Here is a 19,637-nt window from a genome sequence, read left to right as displayed (position 1 = left end):
GTTAAAAAAATTCGCACTGGCAAACAAATTCAGGGTTAATCCGATAGAGGAAAAAATCTTGAAGAATTCATTTTATAAGTTTCATGATGCACGTTTCGATAAAACCTCTGAGGAAGACATACCTGCAAACAAAACCTACCTACGAGTTGATTACCAAGAAGATTACCAAGTACATACTACGTACTTACAGAAAATAAGATTAGATCAAAGGACAAGCAAGTACCTAAACAAAGTTTTCTAATTCTAATTTTTCATCAAAAACAAATAGAATTTTACTCATTGTCGACAGAAGTACTTTTCAGCTCATCAGCTGAATAGTAATACATTCCTTTGTCCAATAATAGACTACTACTAACTAATTAGTTTGATTGACGCGTTGTATACGTACAGAGGAATGAATTTGAAGTGTTAATGTGGAATTTAGGACGCTATAATGTGGGTTCAAGAGTAAATTAACGAATGATTTACAACGTTTTATTGTCTATGAAAGTTTACACATGAAAAGTATGGTATTGACAGATGATAGTGTCAAATAAATCCGCCATTTCTGTCTGGTGATCTATTGAAAGCAATCGGAGAGATTAGGTCTTAGTCTCGTAAGAACATAATTGTGAAATCATGGATGAAATTAGTAACAATTTTCAGTCTGATTTGAACTGTAACAATACAATTTCCTGAAAAGACAAATCACAAAAATACCAATAAGAAGCAAGTTTTTGCATCTTACACAATCGCCATATTTATCGCGAGTTTTTATACAGCATATGATTTTACTTTTTACGATTATGTTCAAGATTTTCCGTTGAGATCGATTGAAAAACAGTTACGTAAGTTGTTTTTCATTCTGCGTTGCAAGAAACAGGTTGCTTACTTGTCTAAAGGCGATGTTCTAGTAACCTGCCTAGGCTTTACTATGTATTACTCCGTATGTGAAATTATGACAGGTTTTATAATATTTTTTATTAGTTGAAGACTCAATTATTGACTTCTCTTGAAGCCTGAAATTGCAACAGGACTTTTTGGGTATATACCGCTATTATGCCGGTGCCCTCAAAACGGTAGCAAAAATACTTAATAAAATTCAATTAGAATAGCTTCACGAAAGTCAAGTCGTGGTGGCCTAGTGGGTAAAGGACCAACCTCAAGTATGAGGGCGCGGGGTCGATCCCAGGTCAGGCAAGTACCAATGCAACTTTTCTAAGTTTGTATGTACTTTCTAAGTATATCTTAGACACCATTGACTGTGTTTCGGATGGCACGTTAAACTGTAGGTCCCGGCTGTCAGTGAACATCCTTGGCAGTCGTTACGGGTAGTCAGAAGCCAGAAAGTCTGACACCAGTCTAACCAAGGGGTATCGGGTTGCCCGGGTTACTGGGTTGAGGAGGTCAGATAGGCAGTCGCTTCTTGTAAAGCACTGGTACTCAGCTGAATCCGGTTAGACTGTAAGCCGACCCCAACGTGATTGGGAAAAGGCTCGGAGGATGATGAGCTTCACGAAAGTTAATTTAAAAGATTCTTCAGATAATACGAATCACGATAAAAACGAGTATGTTTGCCCTTCTAGCAAAGGTAAGTAACATAAAGAACTAACGAGTCATCCTTTATTTATAAATAATGACTTTATAATATAAAATATTATCTGCTAGAGCTTCTTAATTGGCATAAGTATTATGGTGCCATGATACTAAAATGGCGCCTGATGGCCATAGACAAGGATTAGACACGCGCATTGTCACACACTTTTTTATCTGTGTAGCTCATCGCTTGAGCTTTATACAGCAATTATGATTAAATTGTTATGATCTTTATTCTATTTTTAACGATCTATGGTATTATTAGACATACGGTGGTTTGGATACATCGCCCAGTAGATCAATTAGCGCCGAGGAGGCATGGCGTAAAATTGTTATTATGTGAACGTTGATATAATGTGCTGGTCTACAGTAGTGAGATTTATTGACAGACGGTATAGATGAAGCTATGGATATTGAAAATAAGTCTTCTTTGATTCTGAGTTATATTCCAAGTTTTTTACAACAAAGCGATCAACGTTGATCGAGACATCGAAGCGAAAGATCGTGTAGGTGTAATCCTTCCTTATGCGACAGCACTACTGTATATAAAATACATTCTTATATGTACATCTATTTCAAACTTTATAAGTAAGTACATGGTTTATATATGACAACCCACCCATTTTGTGTCATCTTACCAAAATCAGTCTACATGATGTCAATCATAGACATTTCATAGATTCCTTAACCTCTTTACAAAAGTAGGTAATTTGTCTATGACGGCTTGTTCTTGAGATTTGCTTGTACCTAACTCACGTTTTCATCAACACGTGTTGTGTTTCTAAATTTAAACAATGATGATTTTATTTGTAACTCCATTAATCTTGTACTTGTTAAAAGAATCATCATCATCATCTTAGTTTCAATTGGTATTTTCGCGTCCTCCATTATTTGACCTTGTGAAGGTATTGATAAGAATAATTGTGCATGATTCTAATCATACGTTGAAGGTTTTATTGACCGTGGCAGCTATGTGTAATTAACTAGCAGAACTTTATATTGTATTAAACCTTTTGACTATGACGAAGTCTACGACTGAATAAACGTTTGGCTCCAGTGAGAAGCACCATTTATTTATTACCCATTCATAAAACGTATTTTTTATTCAAGTAAGTACAGTCTTCTACTCCGAAAGAATCAAATACCTACTGATTTAAAACAAATAAGATCAATTTCAAACTAAATTCAGCCAAAAAGATTAAGATAGATTTAGTAGGTAGAGAAATAAAAACATAGCGATTGCAAAGTCCAGTTTTTATCCAACCAAATAGCCTTAACGAAGAAAATCTATGACGACTAAATCTGAGGCTAAGAACTCACGGAGCGATTTTGAACCGTGCCCGCCGCGGTGGCGGAACTGCGTTTTTATTTCCAAACTCACGAGACCGGTTATTTGCGCGGTTACACAGCCGTAGCGGTTGAGATTATCGCCCGCAAACGTGGCGGGCAATGATCGCAAGACGCAAGACGGGCAGCCTCTGCGCTACTGCGATCGCCGGCCAATCGACCGCGGAGCGCGCGGGCGCAACCCGCCGAGGCTGCGGGTGACCGCGGCCCGCGCGATTCTACTAGTTGCCCGCCGGTGCAGCGGGACCCGCAAACAAACGCGCAGACTGCGGGCGTAAAACGCGTCGTGAGATGTGCTTTAATTTTTTACATGTATATCTGCATTCTACAGAAGCTACGGGCCCGCAGCCGCGGCGGTCGCGGGTTAAAATCGCTTCGTGAGTTCTTAGCCTGAGAATCAATTTATTAATTCTCTGTTAAACTGTTCTGCAAAAACCACAGAGCACAGATTCAAAAAAGGTCGTTAATATAAATTGCACCTTCTTTTAAAACTTGGTCGTGTTCGTGGTTTAAAATCTCTGAGCGTGTTTTATTATCACGATCAGTTTGCTACGCTTCCGCAATATTACACGGTTGCATCTAAGTTTTAAACTCTAAAATACTTATAGGTATTATTCCTTTCAATTTGTACAAAGTTAAAGCAGGATTTATAAGATAACTCCTCGAGTCTAGTTTACTTTCTAAAGCAGCTTAAAAACTCTCCGTCATACAGCTTTCCAGAAAACTTTAATCGGATTAAAAGTGTTGTAAGCTTAAATTATTTAACAATATAAGAATGATCGTTAACGATAAAATATAGCATCCTCTTTACTTCAATTGCCACCCAATCCGGATGGTTGAACAAATGAGTCAAGTTCGAGAAGCACGTATTTTTACATGATCGATAGGTACCTCAATTAAGATGAACCCATGTTGTCACTATTGTAAGAGTTTCGATAGACTTAAATGCTTTCAATGAATATGAACCTGTAAAGCATGACGGATTATTTACAAACCACAAATTGGCAACTAAAACCACCATTGCATAATGTGGATTAATGTAAAGAGGTTCACGTTACGAGATTTTCGTTCAAAAATGAAGTCTCATTTCAAATTACGAATATAGCAGATAATACCAACCTAATAATAACTGCAGAAGTCATGTCACATTTAAATATAGAACACCTCAATTCGGGCAATTTAAAAAAGAAGTGGAACAACTCTATGGAAATGTAGAACTTATTGTGGTATCTAAATAAATGTGGTTGTATGATAAATTAGAAGTACGAATATTATATTTTTTACTGTTACCCACCTAGTAGGAAGAAGAAAGCGCACCACACTATTCTATTCTCTGCTATTCGTGTAGAATCATGGACCTGGAACAAATGATATAAAAATCAACAGGTGCATCAAATAAAGCCAATTTAGATGCAATATTATAAAGTGATGACGTATATATCGTATTAGATCACTGCATGAATCATTGTATCGTAAATGTCGTTCAAGTAACATTTAGCCATTCAGTACCATCTCGAGGAGTCTCAACGTCTCTAAATGGTATTTCATTTATTAAATAGGTGAAACCTCTTTTTCCAACACTATGTGATTGATACTTTACATAATCATTGGCTGTTGTTGAGGAGAAATATGAAACTTAGCTACTTTCATTGTTCATGACTTGCAGTATAAGAAGTGACAGAGCTGATTAGTTCTCTCACGTAGGTAAGAGTAATTTCACTGTGACCTGCCTTTATGCTGTTGGATTCACTTTTAGGCTCAGAATTCTTTAAATGTACATCATTATCGTGTCTTTGTTATTAACTATTTATCTTCGATTGGCTTAGATCCAGAAAGTTCTTCATCTCTATTAAGTATCCATCGTAAAAACTAAACAATTGAATAACTAGGTATCTACACAATAAACCAAGAAATCGACAATCAATATAAAAATAGTTAAATAATTTAATAACGTAATAAAATCACGTCATATTCCATGAAGCTACGTGATCTATTTTGTGCAATAGCTTTTTATTTACTCAGATACAGTTTGAGTGGTCCACTACCAATCTGTTCAAATTTTAGGTGTAATTTCTCAACCGGAGCGGTGAAAGGCGAAGCAAGGCCGAGCACACAATAGACTGAATTATAGCCGATACAAATAAGTACAACGCATACAGACAGACCGGAAAGAGGCTTCCATTCATATAAACGAATACTTTGTTCTCTGCACTTCCAATAGAAATTCAAGTTAATCTAGATTTCGTTTGTGAGTTGGATAAAATCGCATTTAAATTCAATTTATACGTAAAAACTATTCGTGATAAAAATATGGCCGCCGGCGGTGCACCTAATGTTATTGAACAATAATGTGCAGATTCAAGGTTGTTATCAAATTGAGAGACTTAAGTGGCTATAATGTACACAGTGGGATGATTTCACAGTTTGCTAAACCACTTACATACCAATAATAGACTCTAAAGGATGAAACTTTTAGACGTATAGATAGAACTTACATTAATGAACAGACACAACAAATATCAATAACTGATTTAACAGTTTCTTTTTGATTGAAGCAATGTTTTGTTTTACTTTCAAATCCAAAATAGCCGTATTTTTAATGGGCAAATTAAAAATAAAGAGTTGTATCATCTTAGCGCCCTTGACCCGTAGGTTGCGGTTGCTTGAATTCGTCTAGCGCAATGGTAGACGCCTTTTCAAATAATAAAACATGATTAACTAAGATATTTATAATGTCCTTAATCTTTTGATGACGATTCATGTTAATAGCTGCTTTATGATCCTTAATGTAGTTAAGTTTACGTGATTAGTTTTAAGTATGTTTTTTCTTCATTTTCTAGCTGGTGAAGGTCAGTATTTAGAAGCATTAAAGTTTTAATTATACCTCTGTCATCAACACCAATTACGACCTAAGAAAACTTATATTAAAAAGCCTTTTAATAATTGTTCTTCAGAACTTTATCTTTAAAATGAAACCTAACCTCTTCCTCTTCCGTAACTTTATTATTATTTATCTCCCGCGCAAATCAGGTTTCGAAACACTGACTCGGAACAAAACACTGCCGTAATGGACCTTTGTACTGCATATACTGTGCATATCTCAAAAGATAATTTGCAAAAACCATGCGTATTTATATTTAATGGTAACTGGGCAATCAAAACATCTGTACTCAATATTCCAGTGATTAAAGCATGGAGTAAAAAGATCCGTTACGGCTGTTTTATGGGGCTCTTTAATTGTCCCATACAGCTGTTGGCTTTTATTGAATTTTGTATTTAATGATTTTGACCCATTCTTGCCCTCGTGATGTGATGCCGTTAATTAGATTGATACTCAATTACCAATTTCTAGAAACTTTATACCCGAATAAACTTGTGTATTAACCCGAATAAATACGATGAACATCCATTTATACGATTTTGGCTTGGTTGTAATAAGAATTATTTTCCTCATTTCACATGATGACTTACTTGACTTACTTGCTTGTTTGCAATATTAATTTCTTCAAAACATTGCAAGGAATCTTATTACAATATCAGATTTGTACCGTATCATGAAACAATCAAAACATCGTTCGCATATTGTGGCAAAAACATCACTTTGCCCGCAATTTCATGCTCTGATAGTAATTACGACATTCTGACGGCTCACGAAGTTGCCTATATCGGATGACACACCTTCCAAACTTACAAGTAAAGCGTCCATAAAGTGTAATTTGGTAATTGACGAATATCTAAAGTTCCGAATATTTCGTGCAACCTTTGTTAAATTAAGTCGGGCGAGGAATGTTCCCACGACTTTAAAAATCAAGGATAACTACTTTCTGCATCGTTTGAACCACAACGAGCGAGCGAGAGTTTTTCATGGCAGCTAACTTATACAGATTGTCGTGAACCAGTATCATTTGTCTTGGAACCAGTAATTTTATCTAATAGTTACAATTACTGTGAACTCCTACCTTCGCCCTACCATCCGTCACGACTTCAAATAAAACATTCTAACTTAAGCTCGTGACCACGACGCCCTAGTTTTTCGGTGGCTTTAACTTAATTCTTTCGGATTTTCCGATAAATTATCACCTCTATTACGAAGGCAATATAGTTGGAAATCGAATAATCTTGGAATAGAACAGAAGTTTGGAATACAACGATTGTTTTACAGTGGAGTACTTGAGGGCTCGATACTTGGTCCATTGCATCTCGTGTTTTCCAATGGCAATCGTAAGTTTGTCTGTCGCTGGAGGCTTTGTGCACCTGATCCCGACGTAATGCAGCTTACATAACTAATTCGTGTTGCTTCCCATAGTTTAACAGGTTCTGGAGTTTAGAAAGTTTACAAGAGAATGGATCTAATTGAAGATGCTTCCTATTAGGAAGCTAAGTTGTTCTAAAAGCTCCGTTTAATTAAATAAAGTTATTCCAAGGTTTCTTTTTTTAACTAAAATTTTTGTTTGCACGTTTGCCCAATAGATTTTAGGTATGCATGCAAATGTTTATCTCGTTTCACATCAAGAAAGTCAACGACTTTAGATAAGAATTTATCTAAAAGTACACAAGATTTACTACCCAATTTGGTATATGGCGCACGTACGCACAGGTTACACTATATCACAAATATTCACGGTATTATGGGCACTAACATTTTGGGAACAGCAGTTTCGTATATTAATGAAAATATATGTGAACATACAAAGACTGCAAGAATAGCAAAACAATTGACGAATATAACATGACAATGATTTTATCAAGAACAATAGTAATGCTATTATTTGGATTACAGCCTTGTTCAATTTTTAACTTTACAATGCAAGTTTTAAGGATGAAAGTTGCAACAGCACCGTTCCAAATAATGCAGCATAGGATTGTGAGTTTCTAAACTGAAATGTCTTGAACAACGTGCTCCAGCGGAGTGTGACTATTTCGCAAGCAGTTTCTTAATATTATCAAGTAGGTAAGTACCTGACCTTATTATAGTTTATACAAATGTGTAAAAGTTGATGAATATGCATACGTTGCTTCGCCTATAATGGTTCTACATTTGTTTCTGTTTTCATTACTTTCAGCGGCGCGTTAGGGAATAATAAAATGAAGATGTTTCGTTCGCCGCGGGAACAAATTGAGGAAACTCATGGTTGTTACGTGTGGAAGCAATGATGTGACAAATGTGTCACTTTCACCTTACTTTTGGATCAGATAAAATAATATTTTTCTACGCTGTTCCGGAGAAATTTTCTTTGAGCTCATGCGAACTTTATTTTCTTTATAAACAGAATTATCTCGCTACCTTTTTACTTTTCTCATTTCTTGTAAATCATTTTTGTTTTGTAGCTTTTAATGTTAATTTAAAGCATCATAGATCTGTGTACTACGGTCATTATAATAAATAATTACATTTACATTTCTCCAGTTGGACGCTGCCGTTAAATATCAGATCAAGATTATTTTAATGGCGCCTTCTCAATTATTCATGAGAACATGAATTTATCTGTAGCAAGCGTAGTCGCTTGTTAAATTTTATTTTCAATACTTTAATGCAAATCATTAAAGTAATGTAAACTGAAAGTGAATATTGAATGCAATGAATAATTGCCATATAATGTTTGTTTATGCCTATTAGGAGATAGGACTACAATCAAGTTATGTTGTAGGCAAAATCAAAAGACAATAAAAAATAGGTTAAATCTCTAAATAAATACAATATACCACCGTCATCCTCTACAAAAATTAATATGTGTATATGCGAAGTGTAGGAGAGTTTCATATTCATCTGTGTTCGCCTCAGGGCTGTTTTGCAAACCAACAGTCTGTACATATGAACCAAGTTATTTGGAACTTCTAACGCACAGCCTTGGGCGTTGTCAACAAGCCTTCGTCCAAAAAGTTCGCAATACACAAGTTTTAAAGAGAAATCTCTAAAATAGAACGCTGAGAAACATTCTTGTCAACATAATTCAGACATCTAAAGCCCATAAATATAAGACAGGCGTTACTAAAGCATCTAAAAAGATCCGATGCACGGCCACGTTAATCTTCCAATACGATTCAAAGCAAACTCGTTTTTGTGAGCTCACAGTACCGTCACACATAGTCTCTATCGTGTCAAACGTCTTGTCTATGCCGTGCGGTACAATGGAGGCGAGATCGTCTGAACTTTGGCACGAAACATCAAGGAAAACCGGTCAAGATAAAATTATTATCTTAATTAAAGCCTTCGGGCTTGCAACTGCGATATTGATCAAACTTATTTCTGTTTTTTCTTGTATGACCCTACTATTGGCAGTAAAGCTGCGAAATTATTGGCCTTCGCGAAACACCTGGCGATTGAAGATTAGTCTTTAGTTCATTTTGATCGCTACTTGTATTAATAATAATTATTAATTTCTCAGTAATTTTGCCAACAAAAAGATGGAGATGTAGGGTCATAAAATTTTTCGGGGTCCAAATAGAATCAATTGATCAATCAATTGCTAAGAGATTAACAGCAATAAATCACTCTGGCAACATAGGGGACCAGTGTATTCAAGACGAAACATTCTCTTACAGCCATGTTTGCTCACAGACCCTCCGAGCAAACACTACTCACTGTGAAATAAAACTATCATGTTTCATTTTAAAGGGGTTGTTTTTCTTCTCAGCTTTAAGCGAACCCCTCTCATTGTTCAACCCAAAGCTATCCAGATCTATATAAATGTAACCTCCTTTGTTGTGTCCGGTTGCATCCCTTCCTTTACCTTTGACAATTTTCCTCGCTTGTGTGGCGTTTCGTGTATCCTTCTCAAGTCCCCAACAATTCGAGGTCTGTGTTTCTTATAAGCTTCTTATTGTATTTGTTGTTGAACACAGGCTTGAGTTCACATGTATTCATATACGTGACATAAAGACTAACCTTGCAACTCCTATTGTTTTCATAACCGGTTCTAACGTAGACGAGAACTGATGTGGCTAATTCAATTTTTGTTGCAAACCAGCCTTTTGGCGGTTAAGTTTTGTTTCCAATTTTTTTACGCGCTTTTTTTGTGTATCAAGGTTACATGATCAATTGGTTTGTTGAACCTTCAGGTATCCGTATAAGGATTGTAGATTTTATAGTTCTTTGATTAATTTGACACTTCTAGCAATCGATATCTACTTATCACTTTGTTTTAACAGCAGTCGTTAAGTTAAATAAATCTTTTCTCCAGTATTTATTTATCGTTAACATAGCTTAGGGCTACAAAACACCACACTCACAAAAGAAAGAAAAGAGGCTCGAATACGAACATTTTCAAACCAAGCAAATACACACAAAGATTCTTCAATCGATTTGCAACCACAAAAGAGCTAGATTATTCTCTTCGGAATGCATGCAAAAACATTCATTCGCGCTGACTGCTGCAATACCAGACGTTTCAGTTCAACGAGCACCTTTCAATAAGTCAAGCGATTAATGAAACGCTGAACTCGTCCTCACAGTTCAGACCTTAATCGGAACTTTTCTTGCTTTTATATCATCCATCAAATGCAAATGGAACGGAAAAAGTTGATGCAAAAACTTTAGAAAACGTAAATGCAGTCGGATTAATTTCACAAATTACTGCTAATGGAGGTTAAAACCTAAAGTTTTGAAGAAAAATCAACAAACAAGGGGACTATAAAACTGAATTTCGAAGTTATTCTTTTTATTTCACACCTTATTGCGAAACTTGTGTTTCAAGTGAAAAAGAGACAGAATCTACCTGAGACAGCTGCATAAACAACAAAAACACACATGAGGTGTCACTCAACAGGCTGTCGACTTCAGCCAACTGCGTCAAGTTACCAACAAACAAGTAAAATAAAAGTGATTGGAAAACGAAACGAGACTGTCGTTGTAACCCGACTCCTTCATATCGGGCCCGAGTTACAGAAATCAGAGCACTTGAATGCCGCGTTCCGATGGATCAAGTTACAGTGCATCGTTTTTCTAAGTCTTCACGTTCGATTTCTCGGTGACCGCAGGTTTTTGGATGACCTTGCGCTTTTCCTTGTCCATTTGACATATGCCTACGTGCTTGCATACACGCATGCTCGGTTTTATTAAAACTTTTGGCAAGTATTCACTCTGCCAAATGCTTAATCATGTTAGGTTGTTTTTCTATCGAATCAAGAGCTACATTTTCTCAGACTCCGATGCCACTGTGATTGCATGTCATTTTGTCATTACCGTCTGCCTTTTCACTCGCATCTGTCTTAATAAATCACTGCATAATTAATTCTTCAATCCGTTACTTAGTTTTTAGCACCAACATTTTAATGCTATCTTACATCTCTGGTTCATCTGTTATTTCTTAATCTGCTGTAGAATCATTGGGTGTTATCACATTTTTTGTGTCCCCTACCGTTAGTCCAGTTAGTCACGGCAGAGTGCTCATAAAAATTGCATCGCTTGAAGCGCTGACCCACCAAATGTCAATTTGTGACGACAAGGCAGAAGTGGCTAGCAAGCTTCAAATGTTGTTCCCTATGTAGCTACGTGACAGAAAACTTTTCATGAATATTTATATCGAAGCACTTAGTGGATAGATTTTTGCATGTAGCTCAATTCTATTGGTATGTTTTGGCCGCATTCAATCAAATATGTAACAGTGTGTACCTATTCTATTTCATTCAAATATTCACAATCAGAAAAACTGTCCCGACTTACGGACTTTCTAGAGCATTTCCTTCGCTTTCTTTATTCATAGTAAAACTAACGAGATTTAAAATACATTATGTATTAATACCATATTGAACTACCAACGTCAGACAATAATAAAAAAACCGATGGTAAAGTTTTATTTTTCGCGATTGTCTATGTGCTAGTGTGGTTTTACACATCATGTGCCAACAGCGCGGGAAAATATTTTACAAATTATATAATTACCTAATTAACTTAGATTTGAGCATGATATAATTAATTAACATTTTTCATTCGTCCATTCCATTGACTTTATATCAAAGTAAATCTATTTTAGCTGACTGCGGGTAATCATATGAGAAATGGGTCAAATGTAAATAGGGTCAAACGTATGGGGTGAGTTTCCGTGACCAATACGCCGTGACAGGCCCCACGGCGTATTATAAATAATTTATTTAATCTATGCTCGGCGAAAAATGGGCGGGAACTTTATATGTCATTATTTTTTGTCATGTTGGTAGATGGCCGCGATAGGTACGTTAATTTAATTGAAATATTTTTAATTAGTTGATTATAATTCATTATGATGCGCAATATTAGGAAATTACATTATATGGGGTCACCGACCATCCCAATTACTTTAGATATTACGCTAAAAAATGTGTATGTAATTAAAGCTCTTCCTACAGTGGAACAGAAATTTAATTAACCATCATTTCAATGTTCTTTATGCCATAATAATGTTATGTTGAAGTACAATGAGTAAAATTGAAATTCTTAATGAAAATGTGAAATAATTAATGAAAGTAGAATAAGTAGGCAAATAAAGTAAAAGTTGCACTAGACTATATGCAAAAGAAAATTAAACGCATTGATCGATTTAATAATAACGATGGCGATAAATCGAGAATCGATTAATCGCTTCACCAAGCGTACGGTATTGGACTTGCGTTTTTTATTGACATTGTTTCGAGTTTGCCTAAGTACCGTAACTGCACTGAAGCACACTGAAGTCTAATCGAGTATCGAGTCTGCAAAGACAGGTTGGATAGACATGAATCGAGATAATGCAGGTAAATAGTAAAAATCGTCGTCATTCTCAAGAGTCGATCCTGATTCACAGCAAGCAGCTGACTCACCGGTCTGTGTATCTACATCTATAAGCTGTGCAGCGAGTGAGTCACCGGCGAGCGAGTCCTCAAGTCACCACGGCGCGTTACCGTCCTGCCCTTGTGTTTGAAACAATGCGGAGTGGACGCAAACCAGCGCGTTAGCCGCAGCGGTAACCTGGTGACTTGGGACCGGTTTGGTCTGTCTCAGATACAAGTTTGCAGCATAAATATCGGTAATATGTTGCGCCAGTGCTAACGTTTCGAGTTTTGTGCAACTTTGTATCCTTATTGGTTCGATTTTGAGGTCTAAATGATCGGTTTGTGGACCGCAATGGCGCCTAAACTGCGGTTGTCATAACTGCAAAATATGGAGTTGCGAAGTTTCATGTAAACGCGAATCAGAGACATGATTGAATTTGAACTGAGAATGGAACGTTAGTAACGGCTTTTTCATTTGAAATTGTACGATAGAAAAGTTGAGAAGACAAGAGGTTCGCAATGCTAATTTGATTTTCTTTCAACATGTTTCGTTCAGAGATAGATTCAGACTTGATACTCGTAGTAAAAAAAATGTAATGTTTCAAAACAATCAAATTCAAAATCTTTTGCACACGTCGCTAAAGACGTAAAATAAAGTTGCGAAAACCTTGTAAATAAGTTTAGTATGAGAACAAAAACTTGATACATATCTGAACGATCTCTTGCGCAGACCATAGACACAGTTCTGGCGTCGCATAAGGAAAGTGCAAGGCGTAGGCGAAACGAGTGGGAAGGTTGTAAAGTTCATCATATTAAGTATATTAGATATCACTATATTTGTACTCTAGTTTTTATTTAATTTTACGTGCTTAGCATATTTGATTGATATCTATTGTTTTTTTTGCGGCTTCGCTCCAATTTGTCTGAATTTGAATTTGGGCAATCCTAAACCGTTTCGAATGTGCATTTTTATAATCCTTTATATTATAAATTTTACATGGTAGCGCCTAAATTACATAATTGAACACTTAATGATATAATTTGACTACTTTTTTTTTAATTTATGGCCCATGTAGAGAGATAACTCATAATCATTTGGCTTATTGCATTTTATTACAGTTGACTATTAAATTACTTGATTCGCATGACCACCGAGAAACAACCAAAAAGTATCATTGTGCTTGCCAATGTCGATAAAATAAAGTGCAAACTGATACCATTGTAAATGTATTTCGCACTTATTTGAGTATCAAATGTCAGGGTTTACTGCAAATTGGCTTCAACTAGACTTAAATTGACGCTAACGTATTATTATGTATTGAGGTACACTGTTTTCAAATCATGAAACCGTTTATTTAAGTTTTCCATCTGATTAGGCAAGGAGATTTTTTAAATCCTTATATTGGAATAGATTCTACTTGACAAAGATCTTCTTTCTGAACCCCTCCTCAAACCATAAATATCAAAAGCTTCTGTTTCCACAGACATTTCAAATCAAGAACCCGTATTTAAAAAAGGAACACATTTAAAAAAACTGTCATAAAGTTGACAAAGAAAACAATCATCCTTCATGAAGCACAGAGTAAAAAAATCTCGACTCACGGAATAATGACGTGGGCCCATTTGAGTCACATGTATGCCGCGTGCATATGAACAAACAAGTTCTATGACACGACTGTTTTTGTCATAAACCATTATGTTTCGGACTATTTTCTGTTAATCCTCGGGCGATAACAGTATTTAATAGATGGGGTATTAGATAGATAAAGGGTGATTAGTTGGTGGCTAGTTATCATGTTGTTTTGCGAAAAGCCTGCGTCGAATTATCTACCTGTAACTAAAACGACAATAGAATTCTGATATTAAAAGTTCTTTCAGATACATTTATGATGTTATATAAAAAATAGAGAAAATATACATATGTGCAAAAAAATTTAATCAAAGGTAAGAATTTACGTTTTTTTTCCTACAAACTACGCTTCATCTACCTGTAAACGTAGTGTAAACTTTTTATTTACACTGTTGAGAATCTCAGTCAGGAGCGAGAGGATACAAGAATGTCTACAAGCTCAAAGTTCGTAATTAAATACCGATTCCCTCACATACTCGATAGATTGCTATCACGTTTGTTGAAAACTTTGCCGGGAAAATGTTTCAGTAAATGAATTTCACGAGGTAAATGATGCTTTACAAAACGTGAATTTAATTAGATAAATATCACTTTACAATACTAAATTGTTTTTCTCAATAGCATTATTCACCATATATTTTTATTTGGCATAGGTAGACTTTATTTCTCTTCGGTTTCTTAGGACTTCGACTATTGGGACAGAGAAGCTACAGTTAGAATTTTCATTTCAGGATGAGCCACTATACGATTAACTAGGTAACTACTTAGCTAACTGTTTCTAATGCTCCTAATTTTATTACCAGTAGTAAAATCCCTATAACCTTAACCGTGAGAACTACGAATACTTCTCACGCAGAACACTAATAATGTGTACGTAATCGATACATTTGGGCAAAGTTCTCAATAAAGGAGCAGGCTCAGGCAACAAGCCACAAATCTCCCAGTTAATATGACTGCAACAACACTCGGTAAACAAATGGCCGACCCTACAGTTACCCTCGTAACGACGCAGGATTTATCGCACTACAGCTTCGGAAAACTGCGGTAACTGACAAAGTATGAGTGCTTTGGGACTTACGATGCTACTCTGTAATTTTTCAGAGATATTTTAGCAAGACTTTTGTATAAAATATGTAGTAACTTTATTTGTTGTACAAATATTATATTTATTTGTTAATATTTTATTTGTTGTGAAAAAGTTGTATGTACAAATTAAATTAATTTCATCGATATATAAAAATAAGTTATGTTGCAAGTTGTGTCATTTTAACTAACCATAATAATAAAATTGGTCTTGAAATACCAAAAACACTTTTAAAATATATAGGTATAGTACACAGTTGATTACTTAACAAATCATAATTTAAGCAAAATCATATGTTAATAAATAATTCATAATAATTCATATGTTATTAATTAATACTTATAATCCAAATTCCTTTTCCATTAAATAAATTCATAGTTAATTCTATCTATCAGGATTTCGAAGCTAACCGTCAATTAGATAACCTCTTTCCGTTCGGAAACGGTTTAAAGATAATTACGTATCTGCCACAAGCTCCTGTGAGTGATAAATGGTATCTTATCTTCCTTGTAAGGATTCAGATTAATAAAAAATACGGCTTCCTGAATTGATAAGGGATAATCGTACATTTAACTTCACTGTTAAATAGTAAGGTCATTTCTAACACTTCGTCATAATTTTTCAAAGCTGGATCGACTTCCACTCTGTCTACAGAGCTATATCGTGTAATTCCTTGCAGAATTTAGAGACAGGCGATTGACTGAAGAGAAGACTTTGTTTCTGACTTGTCTGTAACAAAAAAAGCCTCATGTTCTTTCCTAAGCAATCTATGCTGACTCCACTTCATATATATATCATCTTTATATATTTTAGCCTCATTTTATCACTGTTCAATACAATTCCATACAGAAGTCGCTTTATAGTCATTAATTTTGTAACATAATTGTTTACAAATATTAGTAATAAATATAGACGCGTTTGAAAAGAAAAATAATAGTGGTAGTACTTATGGTTAGGTTATATTATGTACTTCCCGGAATGACATCAAGAACATTTTACATGCATATATTATTACTTGGAGGATCTCCTTAGAATTATGTTTACATCGATTAATATATAAATACGTATGTTAATGTGTGCGTTTCTATTCTCATCGTGTTGTTTACAGTTTGTAATAACCGCGTAATTGTTATTTGTGAAATAAATGTTTAAATAATAATGGTACAGCATACAAAATATTGATAAGTTACTGCCAGAAATAATCTTAGATTTTTATTTAAATTCGGAATCAGGCACCCTCAGGTAATGCAATAAAATTATTATCTGTGCTCCGAAAATCATTTGGATTAAATTATCCCTTTTTCCCTAACGAGATAAAAGTACCCTGAGGCGGTTGACATCCATTGATTTCGGCATTTCATGTTCTAGAATTTGTCAAAAAATTCTTCTACACTTTGATCTAATGGCGTTATAATGTTTTCCGTCGTATTTCCGACTGATTGGTATTCACGGCTGATCGTGTATTACCATGAACCAGTGTCAGTCGGTCTGTGTGTGTCAACGAACTAGTTGGCAAACAAAGGACGCGATGCTAATCAATGACGAGCTTGCATTTTTTTTAATATCGCACCTTTTTATGCAGAACCTTTATGGTAGCGGCCATTTTATTTAGTTTTGATTTTTAATTACACAATCAACGAAAACCTTTTAGTAAAAGTGATTTTTAAATGTTCTTTTTTAAGTTTATCCCGATAATAATAAAATGTTTGTCCGTTTTAAATACATATCTTCAGTATCCGAAACAGCTACTAAACTGATCAAAAGGGTGATTTATAAAGACATTCTGAAAATTTGACATTTCCTAGCTAACTCATATGATCCGTGAATGAAAAACTGTAGGAAACGCGCTGAAGGAAGTGCACTTTGACGCGGAAAAATTAATCAAGAACAAAGTATCTGTTAACTCTGCATTTAGAATGATGTTGGTATATAAATAAGCTTCTTTATAAATGTATATCTAAAAAATACATCCCGATTAAATTAAGAAGATATAAAACAGTCGGATATATCGCAAAAATTAAGAAAATTTATGTTTAGCACACAACTTTCCCGGATTTCCCGGTAAAGCGGGTAACTTTTTGTAGTTTGACGACAGTAAGAGGTTGCTGAGATGGTTTAAAAATTCGGTAAATCTGCTTTTTAAAAACCATTGCTTGAAAGATTCGATAAAACAGCAGATGATTGGACCTCTTAACAAATGGTTGAGAAACATCCTTGACAAACAGTTTACACGAGTCATGTTTATTATAAAACCAATTTTTCATTACAGTAACTCACCAAAATGCATCCAAATTACAAAACTAAAATAAAAACTTGAAGACGAATTAATTAGGCACTAATAACGAAATATGCAAATTGAAATGAAAACACTTAATTGCGCTGTTTACTTGAAATAAGGTAGAAAAACTAGTTTATGGAATAAAGAAAAAAAACTTAATTAGTCCTTGTCTTCTTGAGTAATGATGTCATTCCCATCCTTGTATCATTTGGTTGAAGTTATCAAAAAGTTTTTCTGTTAATTTATTACACACCAGATTGCCGAGAGAAACCTGACAGCCAAGAAAAAACTACGATAACAAAGTTTTTTTTTTGTATAATCTTTCCTTCAAAATCATTACTTACTTCCATTTCTATTTCAAATTAATCATATGAATATCTAAAATCTCATTTACAAATTACAGTAAAAGCCACAAAAATCGAGCTCTTGTAAAAAAAAACAAATGTACTGAATTCGAAATCTTAGATATCCATAGACCAATTAACAAACAGACAGTCATCTAAGCGAGTGTTGACAGTTTGAAGAAGTTCTGTTCTGAAACACATGTCCCAAATATTCACAACAATATAGAACGTAACTAAGCAAGTCGCCCTGATTCATTCACCTTTCGAATGGCCTAAGCTAAGCCTTCAAAGCTCCGAGCTTTCACTTCAGATAGCAAAAACAATTTCAAACGATACTCACAGAAATAAAAATCCAATGTTCTCTTAGAAATTTCTGAAACACAGCACGGTTTTTTCTTAATAAAAAAAAATTCAACTGTTTTTTTCCGGCACTCTGTTGCGACGCGAGGGGGCGTGCGCTCCGCACGAGGTTCGCGAGAGGACTGAGGGACGCCCTCACTAGTGAGGGAAGCGGGGCTGAGCGCCTCCGTACCGCAGCCCGGTATCTAGCGACACTTACTTATTTTCCGCATCCATTGCTCGTTTAGTGCTCTTTAATTGAAGAACAATACAACTTTTTTTCTAATCATTACAGACAAAATATCAATTACTCTCATCACATACTTATTTCCATTAATTGAGTTCAAAAACAAACTAATTACCTAACTACCTCAGTAAAAACGTCGTCAACGCGCAACGTAGTGCACTCACTACCAAATCACGTTTGCCGTCCAGCACCTCATTACCGGTGCAGTAGAAGTAAGGTCGCCGACTCGTGTTTCGAAGCGAGTCAGCGTCCAAGTTCCGCAACGGTTGCATCTAGGTGATTGCAACTATACTTTGTGATCAGACCCCACTTTGATGATCACGGACGTTTTTTTCTCATTTTCTCGATGTAGGAAAATTCTTTGCACGTTTTTCGCCAACCGGCTCTTGAAATGGAGGGAAAATAAGCGTGGTCTTGTAGGTGGTGTTTTGTAAACTTTATGTGTTAGATATGAAATTTTCTTGAGTTTTTACTGAAAGAAAATACGTTTTTCTGCTGTCAACAGACACTATGCATGAAAAGCTAATTTGTCACTGCAATAACTTTAAGGCCTATTATTATTACAATTTAAGGCCTATGTCCAGCAGTGGACTGCTATAGGCTGATGATGATGATGATGATAACTTTAGAAACTTTCTTAATCAAATGAAAATATGTCCCAAATTAAGTACTCCTTATAATCAGGGACCAACATCACACCAACATATATACAAGTATAAACAATAGTGTTATGATAGAAATATTGCTAAACAATACAACAATAGTTACTCCTTATAACTTTCTGACTGTCGTAATGACATGTTGGGTAAGAGAACATGTTGATACATCCCTAATTGACTCTCGAAAACAAACGACGATAATGTATCAGGAGGTTTTCAGAAAGACTGAAAAAAGGGAGAGAATAGAAAAACAGGTCTGTAACTGGTTGAAAAATATCTATAAAATATAAAAAAATATTACCATCATAATGCCGTCCACGGCTGAATAGGTCTCCCCCAACGAACGCCAAAATATTACTTAAACACAAATAAATTAGACATAACAATGATTATTCTACATTTTGTAAA

General features: G+C 35.2%; 1 protein-coding gene across 1 annotated transcript in view; it reads right to left on the bottom strand.

Moving 5' to 3' along the window:
* LOC110375024 (uncharacterized) overlaps nucleotides 1-18,465 on the bottom strand; it is a 51,659-nt gene extending 33,194 nt beyond the window's left edge. Inside the window, exons 1-2 of the mRNA XM_021332991.3 lie at nucleotides 18,325-18,465; nucleotides 4,217-4,280 (exon numbers count right to left, since the gene is read on the bottom strand). The gene's annotated coding sequence lies outside the window, so the exon portion shown is untranslated. The remainder of the gene's footprint in view (nucleotides 1-4,216; nucleotides 4,281-18,324) is intronic.
* Nucleotides 18,466-19,637: the final 1,172 nt, after the last annotated feature.

This window comes from Helicoverpa armigera, chromosome 4 (assembly GCF_030705265.1).
Source record: "Helicoverpa armigera isolate CAAS_96S chromosome 4, ASM3070526v1, whole genome shotgun sequence".
NCBI lineage: Eukaryota > Metazoa > Arthropoda > Insecta > Lepidoptera > Noctuidae > Helicoverpa > Helicoverpa armigera.
The sequence above is the reverse complement of the archived record's forward strand: the minus strand, read 5'-3'. Positions and strand labels throughout refer to the sequence as shown.